The sequence below is a fragment of the Rattus norvegicus genome, chromosome 9 (assembly GCF_036323735.1).
Source record: "Rattus norvegicus strain BN/NHsdMcwi chromosome 9, GRCr8, whole genome shotgun sequence".
NCBI lineage: Eukaryota > Metazoa > Chordata > Mammalia > Rodentia > Muridae > Rattus > Rattus norvegicus.
The window spans coordinates 99,598,626-99,625,531 of NC_086027.1; the positions used below are offsets into that span (position 1 = coordinate 99,598,626).

At 48.6% G+C, this 26,906-nt stretch overlaps 2 long non-coding RNA genes across 6 annotated transcripts; one reads left to right on the forward strand and one right to left on the reverse strand.

Moving 5' to 3' along the window:
* The first annotated feature begins 11,091 nt into the window (after nt 1-11,091).
* LOC134480414 (uncharacterized) lies at nt 11,092-12,920 on the forward strand. The gene is made up of 2 exons (XR_010054872.1): nt 11,092-12,144; nt 12,662-12,920. It is a non-coding gene; the product is annotated as an uncharacterized LOC134480414 (long non-coding RNA).
* A 16-nt stretch (nt 12,921-12,936) lies between these two features.
* Nucleotides 12,937-15,132, reverse strand: LOC102548291 (uncharacterized). Of its 5 annotated transcripts, none has more exons than XR_005489325.2 (4): nt 15,037-15,132; nt 14,685-14,967; nt 13,344-13,484; nt 12,937-13,265 (listed from the first exon to the last, which is right to left on the reverse strand). It is a non-coding gene; the product is annotated as an uncharacterized LOC102548291 (long non-coding RNA). The 5 variants fall into 5 exon arrangements; XR_001839898.3 differs by having other exon boundaries at nt 15,048-15,124; XR_005489326.2 differs by having other exon boundaries at nt 13,344-13,404; nt 15,048-15,121.
* Between the last annotated feature and the right edge of the window lie 11,774 nt (nt 15,133-26,906).

Sequence of the window (26,906 nt, forward strand, 5' to 3'; positions counted from 1 at the left end):
GTGTGTGTGTTGAATGAATGTACTTGTTAGTGTCACATGTGCACAAGTATGCATGTGTATGTGGAGGCCAGAGGTCAACATTGGGTGTATCCCCCCACCCTACTCTCCCTTTATTTTAATTTTTTTGAATTATGCATTTACTTTATGTATATGGGTAATTTTGTCTGCATGTTTGTCTGTGTGCCACATGCATGTCTGGTGCCCAAGGAGGCTGGAAGAGCATGTAGGATCCCCTGAGACTTGAATTACTAATGGTTGCCAGCTACCGTATTGGTTCTAGGAATTGAACCCAGGTCTTCTGGGAGCAGCCAGGGTTCCTAAGTTCTGAGCCATCTCTACCACTCTTCTACCTTTAATTGTTTTGGGACTGAACTTGAAGCTCATCAGTTCAGCTTTATGACCACCCAAGATGTCGGCAATCTCTCTGTCTCCATCTCCCCAGGGCTAGAGTTACTGGGGCACATTATCACCGCTGGCCATTAGTGGGTATGTGGGATCTGAACTCAGGTCTTTATGCTTGTGTGGCTGTTACTTCACTTCCTCCAACAACAGGCTGTGACCTGGAATTGTTACCCAAATAACTGCTTTCATCCTGTTGCTGTTGCTTTTGGTCAGAGTAGTGTGTGTGTGTGTGTGTGTGTGTGTGTGTGTGTGTGTGTGTGTGTCCCACCCCCAGCCCCCAGCAACATGGAACTCCTATAAAGAAAAAGAAACCCATTTTATTAGGGCTGGCTTACATTTCAGAAGTTTACTTCATTATCCTCACAATAGGAAGCATGGTGATGTGCCAGCAACACGGTGCTGGAGGAGATTAGAGTTCTACATCTTGAACCCCAGGCAGTAGAAGACACTGTGTACCACACTGGGTGTAGCTTGAACATATGAGATCTCAAAGCCCACACCCCATGGTGACATACTTCCTCAACAAGGCTACACCTTCTAATAGTGCCTCTCTCTGTGGGCCATAATAGGCCCACATGAGCCAAGTGTTCAAGCACATGAGTCTATGGGGACCAGGCCTATTCAAACCACCACAGATCCCCTTTTTGGTCTATCTTGGACAATTTCCTTTGAGTGCCTGTTCCATCTCTACCCTACTCTCTCCCCAGAGCTCAGATGAACTGACATGTGGCATCCTGGTTTGGACCTCCTAGGTCTGATCTCCGCTGCTTTTCCTGCCTTTCTGTGTCCCTCTGTTGTTCACAGTGGGTTATGTGTGTGTTCTCTCCCCCATTCACGTTCTTTGCTCTGCTCTTCTTGGCAGAGCCTTTCTGCTGAGTTTGCCCTTTTCATTTGGCGTGGCGTTTCTCAGTTACAATGTTTCCATTTGTTTCTTTTTCTTAGGTTCTAAGTCTTGGGAGACTTCGTCTTCATAAGGGCCCGGAGTCTTTTCACTTCCTTGCTGAAGCATCTTGCTGAGGGCTGCCCTAGGATTCTCACAGTTCATTTCCTCTGTCAGTCTTTATTGACGCGGATCTAACTCAAGTCAGGATGCTGCCGTTTCTTGGTGTGACTGGTGCTTTTCAGCTGGGTTTAGGTATCCTGATCTTGTTCTACTTTAGCAGGCTTCTTCTGATGCCTCACCTGAAAAGGGAGTGTGGGATAGAGAAATATGCCTTATCACCCTGACTGTGGGGTTGGTAGGACCTCTCTGACATCACCCTGGCTCTACGCTTGTTAGGGCCACTTTTCCTTGTCTTGCTCAGAGGGAGCCTATGCCCAGTGATGCTTTCTCAGTGATACTCAGAGGACCATAGATTTCAAGCTTTGTCTGTTAATCTCCATTGAGCATGGGATGAAAAATCAAAGCTGTAATCAGAGCCAGGTGGCCAAGGAGGAGAGGCTTTGGACCTGCCTGGCCGCTGTGCTCAAGTCCTATAGGGCGTTGTGGTGAAGGGACTGGCCACGTTGTTCTGTGTAGGGTGAGTCTTGGTGTGGACAGAGAGCCTGCCAGACAGAGGTTTTGAGTGTGGGGCAAGCCGAACCTCTGTTCTGTATGCTGTTTTCCTCCTTTGCAGACCAAGGAGGAGACCGAGGTCTCTGCAGGGTGACTTTGCTGCTCTACCATTTCATGTTTGTCTGCAACGGGCAAGACAAGGCCATAGGGAGATTGGAGTTACTCTGAATATTGGACCAGAGTGGGGACTTTTAATCCAGTTGTCCTGAATGGGGCAGGGGTGCAGGGCAGCAGGATGAGCACACCAGAGGGACACTGTCCTTCGCATGCAACTCTACCATGGACATTTTCCCCAAAGGCCCTTAAAACTGTGGTCAGCTGTGCCTGTCACTCAGTTCCCCAGGAAGCCCAGAGGACCTAACATTGCTCTGTCATGGGCATGTTGAAGACAGGCTGGCCCTGGGTGAGGCTGTACCTCCACCTTTGTCACTGACCTTGTTCCCAGACAGGCCCAGTGAGGAAGTGGCACTCCTGCTATTTGCCAGACTCAGAGTGGATTCTACCCATTCCAGGACTCTAAGGCATGGTTTCTCAGCCCATGGGTCGAGATCCCTTTGGGGGGTCACATATTAGAAGTCCTACAATCCAATATTTACATTACGATTCATAACAGTAGCAAAATTACAGTTATGAAGTAGCGAGGAAATACTTTTATGGTGGGGGTCACCACAATGCAAGGAATTAGGAAAGTTGAGAACCACTGCTCTAGGGGAGTTGGGTACTATCTTTTGATGTCACGGGAGTCCAGAGAGAAGTGATGGTCTGCTGTGGAATGGTGCTGGGGTTAAACAGAAGGAAAGTCTCTGGAGTCTGAGGAAAAGAGATTTTGAATGTCTTCACTTACCTCAGAAAGTTTTATAGGCAGGTAGGGGTCATCAAAAAGAAGCCTATGCTAGTCATGGTAGCTCGTACCTGCAATACTAGCAATTACAAAACTAAGGCAGGAGGATGTCTGTGAGTTCTAGGCTAGCTTGGGCTATAAAACAAGATTCTATTTCACCACCCATTGGCAACCCCATGCCCCAAACCCAAACCCAAACCCAAACCAAACAAAAATACAAAACTCCCAAACAAAAACAAATAAGTCTGGGTTGCCCTGAAGAAACACATGCCAAATATATATGGGGACCCTAAGTCAGATATCTGGATCCCCAGGTCCTGCCTGGATTGGCCCTGTCAGGTGGGGACTGGCCCAAGCTACCCAAGACATTCTGGGAGAGCCGCCCTATCTGGGACATCCCTGAAGGCAACCTCCCTTGCCCAGCCCAGAGCAAGGAAGGGGCGGTTCCTACTGTCGGTCCTCTGATGGAGGACCTCTGAGCAGCCACAAGGCTAAGATGGTCCCTCTCAGTCAGCCATCGATATTTTTCCAGGGTTTGTAGGGACTAGCTGCAGGATGCAGGGGGCCAAGCAGGGCAGGTTGGGAGGAGGCAGGGAGGAGGCTGGGAATGGGCCAAGGAGATTTGTGCCTCGTGTCCGAGACAGCCTTGGGAAATGAAAAATTTCACTTCAACCTCTGAGCGATTTAATCCCAACTTCGACCAGGTTGCCAGCAAGTTAAAGGTGAACCTCATTCTGAGTTTTATTGTTCAGATGTTGGCTCTTATGTGTGATTTGGCCTGATGTAGGGCTGGGAAAATGCATTGTCTTATTTCACCCTTGACATTTTTATTATAAGGAATTTTCAAATCTGTGGGAAAGACCGCTCGGGCTGTTTCCTTGGGAAGTACTTAAGGAACGAGTTAGCTACCGAACGGGGCAAGAGCGGCAGCGTGGGGGTCGGAGAACACACATGCCTACACCGCCCAGCACTTTCTTCCTCCCTGTTTTTTTGCAACATAGTTCCCAAGGTAATTGGTGGATTCCCAATGGCTCATTTTCCCCCCATTAATCAGTTGTGATCGGAGCTGTGATCTATTTCTTCACAGGGAGAGGCGCCTGCCCTGCTTTGTGACTATTTGACTATTTCCCTTCAGTCCTCTGGGTTTGTAGAGAGAAACCAAGAATGCCTCAGGCTCAGGCTTGTCTCAAAGCAGAAAGGCATTCATTTGCCCCCTCAGCAGGGATTTCTTGAGCCAGCGTGGACTTACTGGTCCTTGCTGGGAACTGGCTTCTGCTCTCCCGAGGTTTACCAGGGGTTTCCTGAGCAAAGGCTGCTGGCTAGTGGACCATGCCTCCAGGCTTTCGAGAGGGCTTCTGTGGGGAAGTTCACTTGACTGACGTCTGACATCTGGGAGAGGATACTGAGGAAGAGACAGATGTGGAGAGACCTATGGGGACATGCACTGGCACTTTAAGGGGGGCCAGAGAGGCAGTCAGTGAGTGTACCAGAGGCAGAGGAACAAGGAGGTCAGAGTGGCCAGCAGGCAAAGGCCAAGGAGCATCCTTGGTCAGGTCAGTGGCTTGTGAGCTTGGAAAACCCACATGACAGTCTGGCAGGGATTGCCACAGTACTCAGAATGGGACATGAACTATGGAAGGAGCCTCTGTGTGCAGGAGTGGCCCTAGGCTTGGGAGAGGCCAGCAGTTTGGTTGTTGCTGGGCCTGGTCATGGGGATGATGCTAGGGCTGGTGGAGAGGATGGACATAGGGCTGACATCAGGCTGTTTAGGAAAGGAAGTGCTCTGAGCCATGGTCAGTGATGATAGTGAGGAAGGGGAGGGTGTCAGGATGAGGCCTAGGTTTTTACTTCGTGCTGCTGGATAGGGCATTTTGTTCTGTAGCTAGGAGATATGAGGAGATCTTGCCTTAGAGATGTTGAGTTTGAGAATAAAATATGGGGTAAGTTAACAAGATGTAACACTTGGTACTCAGAGGTGGGGTCTTGCTCCCCCCCCCCTTTCATCCATTCTTAGGTCATATAACAGCCTCACAACCTTGCTAAAAAATAAACTGTACCCCTTGCTACAGTTTGAACGGGGCCCTTTACTCCCTTGTCGCAGAATATTTGCATCACCCACAAATTCATGCAGAAAACCCAGCCATAACCACGATGGCATCAGAAAGCGGAGCCTCTGTGTGCTGACAAAGCCATGAGGTGGACCCTGCTGGGTGCGGTTGGTGCTCTGGACTAGAGCCCTCCAAGTGCCTTGCATCTCCCATCGAGTGAGCACACCACCAGAAGACAGAGAGCACAAACCCCGAGGGCAAGCTCTCTCCAGATGCTGAATCTGCCAGCACCGCGGCCTTGGACCTTCCAGAACCATTAGGGGTGCCTCATGTTGCTCATAAGCCCTGGACCTCAACACCCCAGTTGCTCGAATTTAGTAACAGCAGAAGCAGACTCCAGTGTTCCTTCAGCCACACCCACTTTTCCCTTTCCTCCCAAGCATGGGTCAAACATCTCCAAATTTGCTGCTCCGGAAGGCAGTTCCTCTCCATCTAGACCGAGCACGCTCACCCTGAAACCAGAACAAGTCACCGGCCTGAAGGTGTTCTGAAGTCAAGCCAAACAAAAAGGAGAAGTTTCTTGCTCTTGAGGGCTGAAGGACAGCCTTGCCTCTGAGCCCCTGCTTCCTCTGCCCGCTTGGGTCATGTTGCTCTTTGTGGTGAAAAGGGCTCTTCCCAGGTGTGGAGCGGCTTCATGGCCTCCTTGTCGGCAGAATGTGAAGACTCAAGCGGTCTCCTTTACTTAAGTGCTAAGTCAGTTTATACAGAGGGCACTTTCATCCAGACACATTTCTCAGCAGTTTTCTGGGTCGTAAGTGAATGTCAGTGGGGACACTGTTAGGACCATGCACATACATCTGTTTGAAAGTCCCTTCTCTCCTTTCTTTATCCCACATGTTTGTCTGTCACTGCCTGTGCCTGTGTATGCAGTGAGGGCAGAGGACGTAGTGTATGAGCATGCAGGAGGTCAGAGGTCAATGATATGTCTTCCTCCATCGCTCTCCACCTTGTGTTTTGGAGACAGAGTGGCCCATGAGCCTGGAACTCACCCCTTGGCTAGAGAGTGAGCCCCTGGGACCCACCATCTCTTCCTTTCACTGATTGCAGACCGGGACTGCCTGCCTGCCTGGAGTGTTGGGAATCAAGCTCAGGTTCTGATGCTTGTACAGACCCACGGAGAGATCTCTCCAGCTTCTTTTTGCTGCTTCCTCCCTCTCTCCTCTCGATCCTCCTCCCCACCTCTCTGTGAGCATGTGTGCATTCATGCACATATGCATGTGCACAGTGTGTGCATGTACTGCATGTGTGTGTGTGACAACACGCATGTGTCGATCAGAGGGCGGCAATCCTGTTTGAGACGGGGACCACGTGCTTTAGCCAGAGTCATCTCTCCAGCTCTGAGTTCTTCTCCATGAAATTTCAGACTTATTCATATTCATATCTTATTTATCGTTTTCTTGTTGTCGGACGTTTGTTTTCTAGACGGCATTGTGAGCAGTATATGTGATAATTAAAAGAAAAAGATTTAGTTTTATTTTATGTGTATGGTGTTTTGCCTGAGTGTTTATCTATGTACTATGTGTATGCAGTATCCACATCGGCCAGAAGAGGGCACAGGATCCCTTGGAACTAGCTGCCTGTAAGCTGTTAAGTGTGTACCAGAAAGTGGACCTCCGTAAGAGCAGCCAGTGCTCTTTACTGCCAAGCCATCTCTCCGGCTCACATGGTAATTTTGTCCACACTGGGCACTGGGGCCGTATTTTTTTCTTTTTCTTTTCTTTTCTTTTCTTTCTTTTTTTTTTTTTTTGGCTCTGAATGATGTTACCTTTCCAAAATATTCTCTTTTGCTCACTTCAGGCAGTTAGGTTAGCAAGGATCAATTTAACCCAAGAAGATAGTGAGCTAACAAGACGATGCCCAGCCCCCATCAGGCACCTCTGTTCCTTGATCATCCTAATTTGCTCTCCATGCTCCCTGGTGCCCTAACTGAAATCCTCTGTAGCAGAGAGGCACGTGTAGGGTTCTGGGTAGCCTTTTCAGATGCTTGACTTTCGCTCGCTCTAGAGCAAACTGGCCATCACCTTGAGAAGGGAAACAACACAGCCTTGTGCTCAGTTTCATGAACTTTATTTGGTTCTGGTATGCTCAGCTCTTAGCTGACTTAATAGCCCCGGACTCCATTTTGTTCCCTCAGCACAGAGACAGAAGAAACTGCTTGTGTCCTCCCTGGAAATTTTGTCCTCCCTGAACTTTCCCAAGGGACAGGGGAAGAGCAGGGTCTTGAGTTGGTACTGACATTGCCCTTGCCCTAAAGCATGTCTGAGAGAATGAATGGGGAGGGTGTCTGGCACCCACGTGACTGTCCCTCTCATTACCTTTGGCTTGTTAGTGTGTTTTTGGAGGATGGGGTACATCTAGAATGGTGGTATTTGGTCCCTACCATCACTCCTCAAGCCTAGGGCTCCTTTAGTTCGACCTTCCTGGTGTCTATGTGTGATCTAGGAAATCTTAGACCCTCAGCATATTATAACATGGCTCCTAGGAGTCCTGGTCTCTCCTACCCTATGTGAACATACTGACCGAGAATCTAGAGGCTTCTTAGTGCACCCTGTAGTGAGGACCTAGCTCCCATGTATGTGTCCTTACATCCAGTTCCTAGAACTTCTACCAAATGCAGAGCACTCCTGATTCCCACCTCAGCCTCCTGGAGAGGGGATAGATTTGTCCTCCCTCCCTTTTTCCAACAACCTGGGGCTTCCTTGCTTCTCAGAGCTTTGTATCTCTGTCTTGTAAAAAGAAATGTTGGCGTGGTAAGCTCTCTCCCCAAATTCCCTGTTGCTATAGACTGAACCCTGCTCACTGAAAACTCGAACACGGAAGTCCTGGCCCTGAGTGTGACTGAAGTTGGAGTTGGGCCCTGAGGGAACTAATGAGGCTAAGTGAGATCATGAGGGTGGACCCTGATCTACCGGATTGGTGACATAAGAAAAGGAAGGGATACCAGCGAAGAAGCTGTATGAGGAACGCAGAGTGGGAGTCAACCTCTGAACCAGAGGATTGCTCTCACCAGCGGCTGGCCGCATAGCATGACGGTCTTGCACTTCCAGCTCCCAGAGCTGTGAGAGAATCCACTTTGCACCGTCTGCCTAGTATGAGGGTATGTTGTTAGGGAAGCCTGGGCTCACATCTCTCATTGAGCACTGACCTCACTCACCCTGAAAGAGTTCCTCCGGCTACCTACCTTACCCTCTACTGGGGAGGCCACACATGCTTTCCTGTTTTTATTTTTTTATTTTTTTTTACTTTTTATTAAGAACATGGCTATGGTTCACGCATGCCAGGTAAGCTCTCTCCCAGCAAGCTACACCATCAACCCTTTTTATTAGACTCAGGGTCTCACTTAGTTGTCGTGCTGATGAGAAAATGTCTCCATTAGACTGGCCTGTAGGCAAATCTGTGGTAGCATTTGCTTGGTTGACTGCACTGCCACCCCTGGGCTGGTGGTCTTGGGTTGTATTAGAAAGCAAGCTGAGCAAGCTGTGGACTGCAAGTCAGTAAAGGGCCTTCCTCTATGGCTTCTGCTTCAGTTTCTGCCTTGGTTTCCCCTAATGAAGGACCATGATCTAGACATGTAAGCCACACGAACCCTCCGCTCCCCAGGTTGCTTTTTGTCATGCTCTTTATCTCAGCAAGTGCAAGCAAACTAGGAAGCTGCCCTGGCCTCACCTGTGAGTTCTCTCTCCTCAGCTGCCTGAGCGGCTGAGTGTACAGGTGTGTGCCACCATGCCTGGCTTGCCTGGTGGCTTCTTTTTCATTTTTTGAGATATTGTCTATGTGGTGTTAGGGCCTGAACCCAGAGCCTCTTGTATGCCAAGAGTGGTTATATTTCCAGTCTTCCCAGCTTAAACTTTTTTTTCCTTAAATCTTACAAAGCATATCTAGTCCTAGTCTTCTACATACAAAGACTTCCAGTTAAGATCTCTCTCTCTCTCTCTCTCTCTCTCTCTCTCTCTTTATCTCTCTCTCTATATATACATACATATATATATATACACATACATATACATATTTATATGCATTTATGTGTACAAATATATACACACATACAAATATGTACATATGTGTATATCCATACGTATATCTCATATATACCATGTATACATCACAGCCCTCTCACCCATACACCCTATACCCTCTACACTCTACCCCCACAATCATGCACATTACAAACATTTAAGTCTCATACCCTCCCCACTCCATACCCTCTGTGCCACATACACAATGCCTTCCACACTCTTGACAGTTTCCCCTACATACGCTATACATGCCCTGTGTACACACGCACACACACACACTATACACACACACACATGGGATCTATCACCATCACTAGACCACACTAATACCCATCAAGTTACTCACTCCTACATCATACATAATATTTACTCTAACACTATATACTATATGTACTCCATACAAGACACAACCTGCAAACCACATACCATATGTACTACACACCCTATAGCTACATATGACCACTTCTCACTCCTATATCATAAATAGCATAAACCACTCCACAACCCCAACTCCCCAACATATATCACATATGCTTCTCAAATTACCACATGTCTCATACCATATATATCACATACACCATGTACTGCACACAATGAATACAAGCATTGTGCAGCATATATATGTATATATATTGATATTACACATACCATATGACACATTGACCTACACATAGCGCACACATCAATTTCATATACCATATATACCACACGCATACCATACCTCACACATTATATGTGCACCTTATCACACACACACATACATCACATGTCTCATATACACCCACATACACACACCCTCCACCACACTCCCGCTTGTCCAGCTCCTTACACAAGCACACTCAACCCAAGCACACCCAACCTCCCGTGTACATCCTATGGCTGCGGCTTGGCTTGTGTGTTTGGGAGGTAAGCGAACTTTGCTTTTGTTGCTGGAATCTCGGGTGTGGGACTGGCGATGGGGGTGTCCCACGCAGGAACGCTCACTGCTGAAGGACTTGATAGATTCTTATGGTGTGTTGACAGTGTCTTCCAATGGCTGTGCTGGTGCCAACCTGCATTATCCATGAGCGTGGTAGATGATGCCATCCCAGGGCTGGGTGGGACGTAATCAGTTTGCTGCCCCTGAAGAGAGCAAGGAGAGGGGGATCTGGACCCGAGACACAGATGAATTTTTGGTAACTCCAGTGACTGGTTCTTCCAGTAGCAGCTGAAGCTGATTGGATTGCACAGGAGCTGGTCTGGGAGACAGTGTGCCCCGCCCTTCTGGACAGACAATGGAAGTGTCTTGCTGGGTTATTGTGTTGCCCCTGCAGGGTAGAGGTGCTCAGTCACACACTGATGGATTCTGACTCTCGCTTTGATTCTAATGTTCTGGGACCCGTGGACCTCAGGGACAACCTGAGCCTCATAATGGAGGTGACCTTTGATACTAGGATTTTTCCAGGACCACGTAGAAAGTCGGACTTGAGGGAGGGTGTTCAGATGGTGGCCTGAATAAAAGGCCTGTGGTTTATGGTTCATGTTTAATGATATCACCCTGGATGAGGTTTGAGTCAGCTTTTCGCTGGCACAGGTTCCTAAACACTGCTCAGTGGGCCGGGGCCTCCTTCCCATGATGCCCCACATCCCACAGAAGACTTTCCAAAAGTTGCTTCTAATTAGCTTCACCTTTGGCCTACATGGCTGAGGCTGGGGGTGGGGTTCACATTCTTACAAAGTGTTTGGAATTGTTCAAAAGTGGGAGAGGCCGCCCTTTGATCACAGTCTGAGTGGATATTGTACTCTGGCCATCATCATCTTGACAAACTTCTTCCCCTCCCAAGCCTCCCTCCCTGCCCCACTCAGAGGGGCCTGGAGCTAGGCTGGAGTGACCTGGACTGTGGGTCCTCCTGCACCCAGCCAGGTTGGCTCACCATGGCAGTCATAGCTATTTTCAAGTCCCGCCCTTCCTGTAGGGCCTGTTCCCCAGAGGGAGTCTCTGGGCCTCCTCTGGCCCTCTCAGTAGAAACTCACCAAAGCCTTAGAAACGAGGAAACTCTGCTGTAGGGCTGACACCCCACCCCCACCCCCACTCCCATCCCCATAACCCCTCCCCCCACCTAGACGCTGATCCAGCCCTGAGAACTGTAGAAGCTCCCCACCTCCCACCCCTACCCCACCCTGGTCCCTGTGTCCTGTCCTTGGTCCCTGTGTCCTGTCCTTGGTTCCTGTGTCCTGTCCTTGGTCCCTGTGTCCTGTCCTTGGTCCCTGTGTCCTGTCCTTGGTTCCTGTGTCCTGTCCTTGGTCCCTGTGTCCTGTCCTTGGTCCCTGTGTCCTGTCCTTGGTCTCTGTGTCCTGTGGGTCCCTGTGTTCTGTTCTTTTTGGTGCCTGTGTTCTGTCCTTGGTCCCTGTGTCCTGTCTTTGGTCCCTGTGCCCTGTCCTTGGTCCCTGTGTCCTGTCGTTGGTCCCTGTGTTCTGTCATTGGTCCCTGTGTCCTGTCCTTGGTCTCTGTGTCCTGTGGGTCCCTGTGTTCTGTTCTTTTTGGTGCCTGTGCCCTGTCCTTGGTCCCTGTGTCCTGTCGTTGGTCCCTGTGTTCTGTCATTGGTCCCTGTGTAGTGTCTTTGGTCCCTGTGTTCTGTCATTGGTCCCTGTGTAGTCTTTGGTCCCTGTGTTCTGTTATTGGTCTCTGTGTTCTGTCCTTGATCCCTGTGTCCTGTCCTTGGTCCCTGTGTTCTGTTATTGGTCCCTGTGTTCTGTCCTTGATCCCTGTGTCCTGTCCTTGGTCCCTGTGTTCTGTTATTGGTCCCTGTGTTCTGTCATTGGTCCTTGTGTTCTGTCATTGGTCCTTGTGTTCTGTCATTGGTCTTTATGTTCTGTTCTTGGTCCCTGTGTTCTGTCCTTTGTCCCTGTGTTCTGTAATTAGTCCCTGTATCCTATGCTTGGTCCCTGTGTTCTGTCCTTGGTATTTGTGTTCTGGTCTTGGTCCCTGTGTTCTATCCTTGGTCCCTGTGTTCTGTTTTTCTTGGTCCCCATGTTCAGTTCTTCGGTACCTGTACTGTTGGTATTGGGTTCCTGAATCCTCCTAAGTGGGCTTCTGCGTTCTTACTATGGCTTCCTCTTTTCTGTAAATCCATGTTATCCTGTAATGTCAGTGAATCTCCAATTCCAACTTGTGGGATCACAATGGCCCAGGGTCGCAGGAAGTGTCCCTGGAGCTTCAACCCCGGATTCCTCAAACATGAGGTCAGTAGAAGTTTGCTACCCATCCTCTCCCAACCTGAGGCCATAAAGCCAGCTCCCCCACGATCGATCGATCGTCCCTGGCAGGAATTTATTACCCTGACAGTTACGAGGCTTCAACTCCTAGTTTGATCCCCAGACCCTACAGCCCATGAGTATATAGATGAATTATCTTCCAACATGTCTGCCCTGGCCAGTGCTACACAGCCACACAAACCTTGCCCCAGAGACCCTGTCTGTCTCCTCAGGGACATAAATACCCCTTTCTCCCCCCATAAAGGAACCAGTTCTCTGAAGCCTGTTCCCAATGTGTTCTTTGCCCATCATCTTCACTCACCCGTGCCCCACTAAGCTTCCCTCCCTCCAGTCCAGCCTGGTGTATAAGGAGCCTAGCTACCCAGAAGGAGAAGTGGACACAGGGTGGCACTAACCTACCCAGGCTTCTTCTATTTAACGGGAGGGAGGACGGGTGGGTCCTAGTGTGTGAAAGGAAAGATTCTTGTCTCTTCACTTGTCACAGGATGCCTAGTGGCATTTGTCTCCAAGAAGTGGTGCTGTACTTTGGCCCCGTGGGTACCCTCAATACACTTACCACACATGGACCGGGTGCTGATCCTGACAGATCTTGCCGTGTTTTATCTGAATCTCACCGCCAGTACTCATCCCTCTCTGCCCCGGTGACTGCGGATACAACCTGACTGGCTGTCTGCCTCCCTTTCCTGTTACCAGGCCTTTCCTGTTGTGATGGATTATACATTCAAATGGCGAGCCAAAACAAACCGTCCCCCACTTCAGTTTCTCTCGTCGATTCTTTTTCTCTGCAACGAGGAAAAGAACTACAATGCCGTCTGTGTTCTTTGTGCGCACTCTTTCTCTGGCAAAGCCTGACTTGCTTATTAACCTCGACAGGAGGTCAGTTTTGCTTGTTGTTTCACTATAGGGTTCTTCTTGGAAGGTCTGAGCAGGAGCTGAGAGCCTCTTGCCTCTGAGAGAGTCAGCATGGGTGTAGCAGGGTGTGGCAGATGGGGGACCTGATCACTGGTTCACACCATTGTCTTCATCTCGTGGGTCTTGTTAAGTCCTAGTACTGGGAATGGGAGTGGTCATGTCTTCCTTCCCAGGCCCTGTAGAAGATAATAACCATGACCTGGATGAAGAGGGTGCCTCAGCCCAAGCTCCCCACAGGTTCCTGGACAGCTCACCTGGGGCAAGAGCTGAGGCAGCCTGAGTAGGTGAGAGCTATGCGTCCTCCAGAGGCCAGACCTGTTGAATGGGCTGTTTGTGTTTTATGAACAGCCCAGGATTGCAGGAATGTAGCCCAGCCCACAATGGGTAAGAAGGAGCTGGAGTCGAGAAGTCATAATAAAACAACCTTCCCAGGAGGGGAGCCTTCCCATGAATCACAGTGAAGGTGATAACAACCCTTTTGGCAAATGCGTTTTCTCTCCCCTGAGCCCAACTACGAGCAGAACACAAAGGGCTCTGTGACAGCAAGGCTGCCTGTCAAGTGGACGCTGTCAGGGTCCTCTAAGTGGCGAGTTTTATTCTGGTTCTGGCCAGGAGTTTAGAGGATGCTGACGGTGGGCGAACTACCTTGAGGAGTCTGATTGTGGGTAACAGAGTATTCACTGGTGTCCCAGTCAGAGGAAGCTAGAACACCTTGCTACTGATCTCACTTTTTGTTTCTTTGTGCTTCCACACATGTGCAGGTGCGTGGACTTGTGCATTCATGCATGCGTGTGCATGTGTATGTAGGTCAGTTCATTCATTCTTCTTCCCTTCCCTTTCCCTTCCCTTTCCCTTCCCTTTCCTTCCTTTTCCCTTTCCCTTCCCTTTCCCTTTCCCTTCCCTTTTCCTTCCCTTTCCCTTTCCCTTCCCTTCCCTTCCTTTTCCCTTTCCCTTCCCTGTCCTTTCCCCTTTCCCTTCCCTTCCTTTTCCCTTTCTCTTTCCCTTCCCTTCCTTTTCCCTTTCCCTTCCCTTCCTTTTCCCTTTCCCTTTCCCTTCTCTTCCTTTTCCCTTTCCCTTCCCTGTCCTTTCCCCTTTCCCTTTCCCTTCCTTTTCCCTTTCTCTTTCCCTTCCCTTCCTTTTCCCTTTCCCTTCCCTTCCTTTTCCCTTTCCCTTTCCTTCCTTTTCCCTTTCCCTTTCCTTCCTTTTTCCTTTCCCTTCCCTTCCTTTTCCCTGTCCTTTCCCCTTTCCCTTTCCCTTCCCTTCCTTTCCCCTTCCCCCTCCCCCCTTTCCCCCTTCCCCCTCCCTTCTCCTTTCCTTTCTCTTTCCCTTTCCCCTTCCCTCTTCCCTTTTCCCTTTCCCCTTCCCTCCCTTTCCTTTCCCTCCCCTCCCCTCCCTTCCCTTTCCCTCCCCTCCCCTCCCTTCTTTTCCTTTCCTTTCCTTTCCTTTCCTTTCCTTTCCTTTCCTTTCCTTTTTCCTGACAGGGTCTTTATTAGCCTGGAATTGGCCAGGCAAGCTAGGCTGTCTGGTCAACAAGTCCTAGAGATTCCCCTGCCTCTGCTTCCCAGCGCTAGGATTACAGGTATCACCACACCCACCAGGCGTTTCTAGAGCTTTTCCTGGGATCCTGGGTAATCAGATTCAGGTCCTTGTGCTGGGAGGCAAACATGTTGCCCACATCTCCTCAGCGTCAAGCCAACTCTTTCTGCTGTTGCTTTGCTTTGCTTGTTAATCGGGAAGATGGGAAACACTGTGCACAACACCATACACATGGGATGCTGAGGGACGCTGTGGGAGTGCACTTCTGCCCTGTTTCTGCCGCCCTTCCCAAGCTTGAGCTGTGATGTGGGACCATCATTGAGGCTTCTAGCCACAGGCTACCTGTGAGTAGAACATTGGAAATTAACAAGAGCAGCATCCTCCATGTATCTCGGTTGGTAGACTGCTTACCCCACACTCACAAAGCCCTGGCTTCCATCCTCAGTGCTATAAACGGATGTGGTTGTGCAGGTCAATAGTTTGGGTACCCAGGAAGAGGAGGTAAGAGGGCCTGAAGTTCAAAGTCATTCTTGATTATGTGGTGATTTGAGGTCATACTGGGTTACAGTGAAAAAGGAAAAAAGAAAAGAGAGGGGAACAAGCCTGTCAGAGCAGCCAGGGTAACCTTGCCAAGAGCTAGACAACAACCATCTTGGTAAGCAAAGCAAATGTGTGCAAAGAGAACTGTGCATTTATCAAATGAGTATCCATGGTCACAACATGCAGGGACCCGGTCTAGGCTTTGTAAGGAAAATGGATGTGGAGTAAGTATAGACTGTGCCTTCTGGGAGGTGGTGTGAGTGCCTGTGCACACACCTGCTGCCTTAGGGTCTCTACTGCTGTGGTGAAACACAATGGCCAAAGCGACTTGGGGAGGAAAGGGTTTATTTCATCTTAAGTATCTTAGGTTTCCAGGTAACGATCCATCGCTGAAGGAAGTCAGGGCAGGAACCTGGAGGACCTGATACAGAGTCCCCAGAGGGATGCCGCTTATTGGCTGGCTTCTCATGGCTTGCTCAGTCTGCTTTCTTATAGAACCCAAGACCAACCTATCCAGGGATGGCCTCACCCACAATGGGCTGGGCTCTTACACATCAATCACTAATACCCTACAGGTTTACCCTCCTACAATGCGATCTTATGAAAATATTTTCTTCAAGTGAGTCTCCCTCCTCCCCGATGACTCTAGCTTGTGTCCAGTTGACATAAAACTAGCCGGGATGCCTGTGTCTTTGCATATATGTGTGTGCACACAGGTAATACAGGAAGTAACTGGCTGTGTCTGGAGCTCTCCTGTGTGAAGGTTGGTCTCTGGCATGTGTTCATGTCTATGCCTCTGGGGGAATCTAACGCTTATTTTCTAGGCGAGAGAATGGAGACATAGAAAGTTAATGACACTCTTCCGTGGATTTGTAGTAATTTGATTGGTGAGCCAGGATTCAAGACTTGCCATCTGTCACCTGTCATGCCACATGCAGCTCCTATACCTGTCCTCTTTCAGTCCAGAGAATGCCTAGAAGATGAGAGACAGTATACTCTGTGTCTCAGTCAAGGGCCAAGGTAGGGGGCACATGGGGCAGAGCCACAAGATTGTACCTTCTTGGAGAGAGTCCTGTGTCCTGGGGATGTGCCCTCCACACAGCCGTCTTTTTGTACATCATACCAGTGGCTGGAATCTGTTGGGGCTTCGAGATACACGGGCAGCTCATGTATGGGAATACAGCATGAGCACTCCTGTCTGCTGTCCACTGAGATGCCCACCTAGGGTGCTGAAACAGCTAGTCTGACTCAGCCTTGGGAACGCGAGTGAATCTATGCAGCCTGCATGCCTTCTGCCCTTCTTACGCATGGAGGGATTGATTTCCTTGGTAGCTGTTGCCATGGTAGCTGTTGCCATGTCTTTTCAGTATTGAAAAATTGATACATACAAGAAACACACACACACACACACACACACACGAATACAAACCCAGTTACATATTCTGAGAGCCCCTTAAAAAAGTTCTATTTTCTTGAAGCTTCCTAGCATGTAAATCATACAAATATGTTCTATGGGGGTCACCCATCCTCCCCTGCAGTCAGAGGAGGACTCAGTGGACTGAGTGGTTCACTCAGGATGTCTGGATGCTCCTCAGGAACAGATATAGACCTCATCTGCAAAGAGACCCCTGTGCACGCGGCCCTTACGGCCACACTTTGGCTGTCTAGGCACGCTGGCCTGGTTCTCCAGCTGCCCTTCCCTTGCGAATGCTCATGCTGGTGTAGCATCTCCAGATCTGGCTCTCGATGCTCTGTCTGTCTCTGTCCCCAACAGAGGTTTATTAAAGAATATTCTGGGATCAAGTCTAGGACCTGGTTGCTCGCCGCTCAGCAGATGCTTTGAACTGAGCTCTCTTTAGTACTTTTGGAGATAATATTCCCCTAACTTGCTCAGGTCAGCCTCGAACTTCCTGTGCAACCCAGGCAGGTATTAACCTCTCAGACTCACTGCTTTACCTTCTAGGTGAGACTGCAGGCCTGTAACCCCAAGGCTCTGCTGTGGGCGGGGTGGAGGGGTGGGGGATGGGAGGTCGGGTGGAGGAATTGGGGGAATGAGGGGAGGTTCAGGTAGGGAAGTTGGGGCTTGGCACCCAGGTGAATCCAGGTTGTTAGTTTAGTGAAAAGTTAAAACACACATGGGTCCTCCTTCGAGAAGTAGGAAAAGTTTTTCATGTGCTTCCCCCCCCCCCCCGCTCTGGACTTAAGTTACTGCCATGATATTTGAAATTCCCATTAAATGGCCTACAGCTACAGACTCTCGCGGGTGCCCAGGCTGACCCCGTGACTTGGTACAGATGACAGGTGAGGAAGCATGCCCCTGACTCCTACCTTCTCCCACCTAGTCCTGGCTCTTCCGTGAAGGAGCTGGGGTGGGGTGGGGCCTGTTGTTGGGTGAGCGACTACGTCGTCTTACAGTCTTTATGATCTCGGGGTACTGACTATAGAGCTGTGACCCCCCCCCCCCGAGATACAGTCTCGAGCTTCAGACATGGAGGAACTCTGAGGCCCTCCAAGACAAATCTCTGCCCTTGACCCGAGTCATCTGTCAATCAAGGTACATCCATCCCTTCCCCAGGATGGGTGGGTTTAGGTGTAGATCTCCTCTCTGGGTAGCCAGCCAATTCCTGGTGTTTTGCCTGTCATCTGCCGTGGGAGTGGAGAGAAAGCAGTTATCACAAAGTTGTTTAAAGGAACCCGCCTCCCGTCCACTTCGCCCTGGGGGACAAGACGGAGCAGAGTGTGATGCGGAGTAAATGCAGGAGAGAATGCAGATGAGAAACACCTGTGCCGGGGCGCCTGGCCAGGCATTGTTGTAGATCTGAGTGTTTCCCTTTCAGTCCGTGCAGACTCAATATAGCGGCAAAATTAAGTACATCATCAGCTAGAGCTACCAAACCCAATTCATAAATGGTGGGATTTGAAAAACACGGGATAGCCAGGGCAAGGCTGGCCCCTGGCCAGCCAGGATAGTTGTACAATGGAGCAGTGTGTGCCCTGGGCCCTGTGTGCACCCAGACCACAGTCGGGAGGAGTGTTACCACCCTTGGGTGGCCTATACATCTAGTCCAGCCTAAGGAAAGGTTCCACGGGGCCCCAGAGAGCAGGAGGGTTGCAGGGGCTCCAACCTGCAGACGTGAGCCCCCAAAGCCAGCTGTCATCAAGCAGACTGCTAAGGGATGTGTGGTGTGGGAAGTGGGGGCAGCCAGGATCCAGAGGGGGAAGGCGCAGAAATCCGACACAAACGCCAATGTTTTACCTTCTAAATCACCTTGGTCTTTGCAGTTGAAATCTGCACTGAACTTCCCACCCCGGTGCCTCCTGGGGGTGGGGGGTTGGGGAGCCCGGCTGCTTCTCACTTTCCAAGGTCACAAGTCGTAATTCTTCCTTGTTCTGTAGCCTCTAGCTGCCTGGATTTTGAAATGTACTGTGGAGACTGCGAGAGTCCTGTTCATGGCCACAAGGATCCCATGTCTCTCTTCTCCAGAGCCAAAGCCCCTAGATATGAGAACCCAGAGAAGCTGCTTCTAGATGCCAAGATGCCTCATTTCTCCCTGGGGAATCCACATACTGAGACAAGTGCACAGCTTAAGAGTTCTTAGGTAGCTTTGGTCTCCTAGGTCTCATGGGTTCCACCTTGTCTCTCTCTGGCCCCTCTTAGTTCCTGCCTTACAGAGTGGTGGCCACTACAGGAAGGCTGTATTTCCAGAGTTGTGTTGCAAATGAGCCCAAGTCTAGTGACTTTGAAACAATGCAAGCTTATCCTCTTATAGGTCTGGGGTCAGCCATCCACAGTGAATTCTTCTGGGGCTCTGAGGGGAACATGCTTTCCTCATGTATTACAGCTTCCAGAACTATCTGCAATTCTTAGCTCAGAGCCCCTTGATCCAGGACTGCTTCTTTGCATGACTCTGTCTTCCACATTGAGGCTTCTGGTGCCAGACTCTGAATGGTTTAATGCTGGCTTCAAAGAGGTCCCACACTTATCTGCAGAACCATGAATGATCCCTTATATGGCAGAAGAGTAGCCTGGTCCACCTCTGCTGTAACAGAGCACCGGAAGTTGGCTAGCTCACAAGTGCCAGGCATGTAATGTCCCCAGTGCTGAAGCCCATGTCTGCAGAGGCCTCAACTACTTCATCAACCCTGTCACTGTCTCCCCAAATATGGGATGGGCAAGCATGTCTCTGAATTCTTATAGAAAGGCGCTAATCCTATTGATGAGGACAGTCTCACTTTGTATCCCATCACATTGGGTTAGGAGTTGTGATGGTTAGCTTTAATTATGAGTTTGACACAACCTAAAATCACCGAGGAAAAGCATCTCAATGAAGGATTGTCTACAGTGCATTGGCTTGTCGGGTACGCCTGTGGGTTGTCCCCACAGTCCCCTACGGGTGGCACCATTCCTTAGGCAAGAGGTCCTGATTGAAAAAAGTGGCAAGTTTTGGCACCAGATATATAAAGTGAGGACATGAAAGCTCAAAGGTATGGTCGAGGGGTACATCTTTATTGTCAGTGTGAGGGAGACTTCAGCCAGAAGTATATGGAACAGTCCAGAGCAGGGAGAGACAGTAGAATACTGAATATGGCCTGTAAGTTAGAGAGGAAGCCGGGGTGGGGGGTGCGCCGCGGGGGGGCACACAGTGAGAAAGAGAGAGATTAGAGAGAGGGAGAGAGACTAGAGAGAGAGGGAGATTAGAGAAAGGGAGAGAGAATGAGAGAGAGAGAGAGAGAGAGAGAGAGAGAGAGAGAGAGAGAACGAGACTAGAGAGAGAGGGAGAGAAGGATTAGAGAAAGGGAGAGAGGATGAGAAAGAGAGAGAGAAGAGAAGAGAAAGAGAGAGAAAGAGAACCAGGAGAGCAAATGGGTGAGTGGCTGAAATGGCAGGGTTAGATAGGAATGAGAAGCTGGGGGAAGGGAAGGAAGCCCACTGGCTGAGAAGTTTAGGCTTGGGTGGGGTGGGGGCTGTGAGAAGAGCTGAGAGGAGCCTGGGCTCTGTGACAGGTACTTGTGAAGCTGAGGGAGCCTGGAGGCCAGCATGGCTTTGGTAGCTAATAGGCAGCATCATGGTTAGCTATTTGTCACGGGTTTCTTTTGAACTTAATTCGCTCGCTTGTGGCAGGCACACATTCTCTGCTCTTGACTGGATGTGACTGGCTGCTCCAAGCTCCTGCTGGTCACTTCCCTGCTACAATAGACTGTAACCTGGCATCTTAAGCCAAGTTAGCCCCTCTTTCCCTAAGTGGCTTTTTTGTCAAGATATTTTATCACAGCAACAGAATGAGACGGGAATAGAAGTGAACGCATGAACCAGGACAGGACAGGCACACATGAACGCCATGGTGGTGCCCTTACAGATGCCATTGAGATCCTGGGATAGGAGGTGTCCTGAATGGAGGGTTCTCTAGAAGGTGGGGAAGGGAGGAAGGGATCTGGCTCTGCTGACCTCCCAGTCTTAGCTCAGGGAGACCAACTTTGGATTTCTAAGCTGCAGATGGGAACATGATAAATCCATGATCCTTTTAGATTTGCGGTGAATTGTGAGAGCAGCGATAAGCCGGCATGGACCGCCCTTGGATTTCCCCACCAAAGAAGATTTTATGAGAAATAACCTGGCTGAGGGGTAAGGGACAAGATGGCTTATCACTGTCTGGACTGACATGTGAAATGATCTTTCTGCCGTGTGGGGGCTGGGGTAGTGTGTGAAAATGGTCTGGAGTTTGACTGAAGGAAAATCCTCTCCCAGGACCTGAACCTCTTCTTCCCTGGGCGTCTAATGGTGGTTGCTGAAACATTTTAATCTTTGTATTGACTCTATCATGATTCAAAATTTTAATATGCTCCTCTAAAAGTTTGTTCTTTTTAAGGTTTATTATTTATTTATTTATTTATTTATTTATTTATTTATTTATTTATTATATAAATACACTGTAGCTGTCCTCAGACACACCAGGAGAGGACATCAGATTTCATTACAGATGGTCGTGAGCCACCATGTGGTTGCTGGGATTCGACTCAGGACCTCTGGAAGAGCAGTCAGTGCTCTTAACCACTGAGCCATCTCTCCAGCTCCCACTTTTTTAAATTTTTATTTATTAGTGGTATATGCAGAGTATTTAAAGATCCAAGCAGGCAAACAGCAGGATTCCACACTTCTGTCTTTAACAGTAATCTTTTGGTATTTATCCTGGTGTCTCTAAGCAGTTTTGTTTCCCAGTTCCTGGTTCTTGGCTTTGGGCATTCATGTGATTCGGATGTGCCTTGTGTTCCAAAGGGTTATGTGATGGGATCTTGGTCCCCATGTGGTGACATTAGGAGGTGGTTGAAACCTTAAGAAGTGGGGCTGGGCTTGGGGAGATGGCTCAGGGGAAATGTGAGGACCAGAGTGTCTTAGTTAGGGTTTCTCTTGCTGTGAACAGAACACACGGTGACTCTTACAAAGGAAAACATTTGATTGGGGGCTGCCTTACAGTTCAGAGGTTTAGTCCACTATCATCATGGCAGGAAACATGGCAGCGTGCAGGCAGACGTGGTGCTGGAGAAGGAGCTGAGGGTTCTACATCTGGATCTGTAAGAGGAGACTGTGAATCACTGCCTGGCTTGAGCATTTCTTCAACTAATCTGTAAACATCTAGGACGCTCAGCCTCTCCACTCGATTGTGGAATCCTGGAAGTCACTTAGGTTCCTGCTAAGCACCTTTCTCATCCTGGACCAGCAGGGAGCACACTGTGCACCCCATGTGATAACCATGAAGGCTTTGAGGTTAGAGACTCTGGGTTCTGAAGATAGTGTGTGGAGAAGTGGGGCTAATGCACTCTGCTTGTGTGGTATCACCTGGTGTGGGGATCCCCAATTCGCTGTCTGAGGGGGACCCTAGTGTCTCTGAGTTGGGATGGAGGAGTATGGTCCAGTGTAAGGTAGTTCAAGTCACAAACAGTGCGGGACAGGCCAAGGGACATCCCAAGGGGAGTACAAGTCTATGACTCAGGTTTCTATCTCATTGTTGGTCCCTGTTTCTACAGCCCAACAAAAATCAAAGGCAGCCGGTGTGATGGAGGTGGGCAGTCCGGGGGAGGGCACAAAGGTGATATATCCACCATTTCCTTGGTGACAGGTGTCACCGGCCACCTCTTCATACGCTTACCGGTCACTCTCATTCTTGGAAAACATCTATTCATCACCTTAGTGTGTTTTCCCCAGTGGTGCTGAGATTTGAACCCCCAGTCTCCCACGTGTGAGACATGTCACCCTGAGCTATGTCGCTAACCTTTACGACTCTCTTTATGTTGGGTTAGGTGCCATTTTATAATTATGTTGTAAGGAACAGGGATGAAGGATATCAGAACATGACTAAGTGGGGCTCACACGGGCTCACGGAGATTGAAGCCACAAGCACACATGGGGCCCGCAAGAGTCTGCACCAGGGTTTCTGTGTATACATTATGGCTGTTAGCTTGGTGTTTTTGTGGGACTCCTAACAGTGGGAGCAGGTGTGTCTCTGACCCTTTAGTCTGCTCTCGGGACTCCTTTCCTCCTATAAGGTCGCCTTGTCCAGCCTAGAGATGAGGGCTTTTGTTTTGCCTCACTGTATTCTGCCTTGTCGTGTTTAGTTGCTGTCTCTTGGGGGTCAGCTCTTTACTGAACAGAAACTGACGAGGAATAAATCTGGGGGAGAGGGGAGGTGGGGGCAGCTAGGAGGAGCGAATGTAGGGGATGCTGTGGTTGAGACGAATTATATGAAATAAAAATCTATTTTCAGTAGAGCGGTGGTGCCCGACTTTAATCCCAACATTTAGAGTCAGAGGAAGGTGGATCTCTGAGTTCAAAACCAGCCTGGTCTACAGATCGAGTTTCAGGACAGCCAACACTACACTGGGAAACCCTGTCTCAACAAACCAAAACCAAACCAAACCAAACCAAACCAAACCAAACCAAACCAAACCAAAAACTCCCAAACAACAACAACAACAACAACAACAACAACAACAACACAGCAACAAAAACAAAAAAACAAAAACAAAACAAAAACCAAAGCAAAACAGAATAAAACCAATCCAAAAAACTGAAAACCAAAACCAAAACCAAAAATCAGTTTTCAATGAAAAAGAAGTGTTTTTGTTTGGTTGTTTTATATTTTCTGGATGTAAATCTGCTCTAGTTTGAATCTTAAATATCTCCAAGGGAATTAATATGAACAAGATACATAGAACCATTCATGCAAGCTTTACAGTCAAGCCCATTCCCTTGCATCTACACCAAGCAGATGTACTCAGCCTGGAATTTGCTCAGTGGCAGAGAACTTGCCTCGCAAGCTCAAGGCTCTAGGTTTAGTCTTCAAGCCAGGTGAGGAAGCTAGCAAGTGTGTTTGCCTTTCTTTTATTAACTTCCTTCTGAACACTGTCTTCACATGATTGGACATGAAACGGAAACTTTTTTTGTAGTCTTTTTCTTCTAGAAGATGCTTTAGGGTTTTCTACTAAAAGACTACGTGACCTGTGAAGGAAGATACTTTTTTTTTTGTCTTTTTTTAACTTCTTCCTTAGAGTCTTGACATTTCTTCTTCTTGCCCAGTTGCCCTTACTGGAAGCTCCAGTGTGATTCTGGATAGACATGTCAAGAGCAAACAGCCTTGCTTTCCAAGTCAGAGAGAGAGGAGACATTCATTCTTTTATCATCAAGTAGGAGTGGCCTGGATGTTTTGGTAAATGCCCCTTTTTGTTGAGTTTTTTTTTTTTAATCACAAAAAGGTGTTGAATTTTATCAAACCCCTTTTCTATGCCTAGTGATTATCATACTTTTTATTTTCTGTATTATTGGTATGGCATAGCGTATCAATCAATTTTCAGGTGTTGAACCAACCTTGGATTCCTGGAACAATGCCCTCTGGGTTACGGCATGTGCACAATTATTTCTAAAGGTGGCCGGGCGCAGATGGCAGGCACTTTACTGATGATCTTAGCTCCGCGTTCATAAGACCCCTTGGTTGAGATTTTCTTTTCTTGGGATTCACTTTTAAGGTTTCAGTCTGCAGGAGCACTGGGCTCCTAGTTGAGAAGGGTTCACTCTTTTTGTTTTTAATGATAACTTAGTTCTTTAGGTGTTTGGTAGAATCCAGCAGTGGAGTCCTGTAGCTTTTCTCCCTGGACACGTGGCCTGTGAAGGAAGATACTTTTTTTTTAGTTATTGGTGAGTGGCTCAATGTCTTGTTTTCTTGGGTGTTTTAGTGGTTTGTGTCTCTTTAGGGATCTAGACACTCCACCAAAGATACAGACTTTGCTGCTGTGGGCTTGCCCGTGGCTTGCCTTTCTAACTCGTCCTGTTTCTTCAGCCTCAGCTGTAGGCCTCCTTCTTTCATTCTGATACTGGAAACAGGCAGTTCTCTTTTTTTGACTCAATCCAGCTAAAGGGTTTTGGATTTTGTTGCTTTTCTCAAGGAACCAGTTTTCTGCCTCACCCATTTGTTCTGGTTTTTGTTTGTTTGTTTTGTTTTTTTCCTATTCTCTATTTAACTAATCTCATCTCTCTATTAATTCCCCTTTTCCACCTGGGTGAGGTTAAGTTTGCTTTTATTTTTTCAGTGTCTCAGGTTATTAATTTGAGAGTTTTTTTCTTTTGTGACCTGGGCGTTTTATGGCTATAGCTATCCCTTTAAATCCAGCATTAGCTGCATCCCATACGCTTTGGTACTGGGTGTTTTTGTTTCATTCACCTCACAGTGGGTTCTAATCCCCACCCCTCTAACCCACGAATCATTTAGGAATGCGTAGCTCATTGTTGAAGATTAGTTTTCTTCAGAGAATCATTGAGACATTACTTTTATTACCTGGTTTCTGAGTGTTTTGTTTTTGTTTCTTGTTTTTTAGAATAAGTGGCTGGGAAAAGAGGGCCACAACTTTGACGTCTCTTTTGTCAAGCGCTGGGGTGACTCTGGAAGGCCTTGTTTGATGGATGGAATGTGGGCACACATACAGAGAGAGACAGAGACAGAGACAGAGAGGCACAAGACAAAATAGACAGACACACATACAGAGAGAGACAGAGACAGAGACAGACAGACACAGAGGCACAGAGACAAAAAGACACATACAAACACACACACACACACACACACACACCAGGACACATATAAATCTTTTGAAAGGTGTGTCCCTAGTGACACACCTCCTCCTTTAGACAACACCTTTGGATCCTTTCCAAACAGTTCCAACAGCTGGGGACCAAGAATTAAAAATATGTAGGCAGTTTTCATTTAAACCATCATACCACTTGATAAGAAAGAATTGTTAGACAGGCCCTGGCTCTTCTAGTCATCCCATGCCAGGCGTCAGACACAGGCAAACAGGTCCATCTTGACACTATGGCCTTAGAAGATGCTACAGCAAGGCCCCTGCGTAAGGCTAGTTTGCATCTGCTGTCCATGCCTTCTGCTACTCTGCAAATGCAGTGAGGATTCAGACAGCTGGGGGTGCGTTTGTGCATGCAAGCTGTCTTCATGATACCTGTCTCACGCCCAACGGACAGAGCAGTAACTGTGATTAAAATGATTTCATGCCACTAGGTGTTAGGGTGTGTCCTAGTCAGGGTTCCTATTGCTGTGGTGAAACACCATGACCAAAGCAACTTGGGGAGGACAGGGTTTATTTGGCTTAAACTTCCATATCACTGTTTATCATCGAAGGAAGTCAAGGCAGGAACTCAAACGGGGCAGGAACTGGAGGCAGGAACTGATGCAGAGGTCATAGAGGTGTGCTGCTTACTGGCTTGCTCATCATGGCGTGTTCAATCTGCTTTCTTATAGAACCCAGGACTACCAGCCCAGGGATGGCCCTCTCCCATCAATCACTAACTAAGAAGATACCCAACAGCTGATCTTAAGGAGGCATTTTCTTAACCAAGGGTCCCTCCTTTCAGATGACTCTAGCTTGTGTCACGTTGATATAGAACTAGCCAGCACAGGGTGGTTGATTTCCCCTTTTTATCCATCTTGTTTTGTGGGCTTCTCATTTGCCCGAGTCTGTGAGAACAAACATTCCTGCCCTATGTCCTGGCCCTGTGGCTGTGGCCCCCAGTCCAGCCTCTGCCCTCTGCCCAGGGACTCCACAGGCTGTGCACACTCTCCTCAGGATTCTTCCAGCACGTCTTCTATGAGGTTGTTCTTCATTATTTCAGTGAGGTGGTTCTTCTCTCTTTTTAGTTGTTTTGGAATGTCCTGTGGTCTGTGACTTATAAAGTCACCTTTGAAGATGCTCATGTTTTTTCTTCCCTCTTTTTACCCATGACGATGGGAGGAGGAGACTGTACTCCTGTCCTGGCCCAGGCTGAGCTGGTTGCTGGGAAACTTCTCTGACCCATTCCTGAGTCTGTTTGTCCTGGTGATGCAACCCAGTCTTCTCCCTTTAGAGCTCTTGGCCCTCACCCGTCAATCACTGCAGGAGTGGGAGATTCAGCAAGAAAGAATTCTTGTCAGGGCTTCAGGGAGGCCTGGCATGAGTCTAGGCCATTTCCTCAGAATCCTGCAGGGTTGCAGTGGTTTTCAGGAAACTGAAGGTCATTCGGAACTTGGGTCACTTAAGTGGAAGCATGAATACATCCATGACGGGATAATGGCTGGCTCCTCAAGAATATACCAAGTCTACGCTGGCTACCGGGAATCTCTCAGGGTCATCCGAGTCTCCATGAGGAAAACGGGAAGCTTGTTTTAATTAGACATGAACTTTCTGTCAGACACATCTCTATGTCT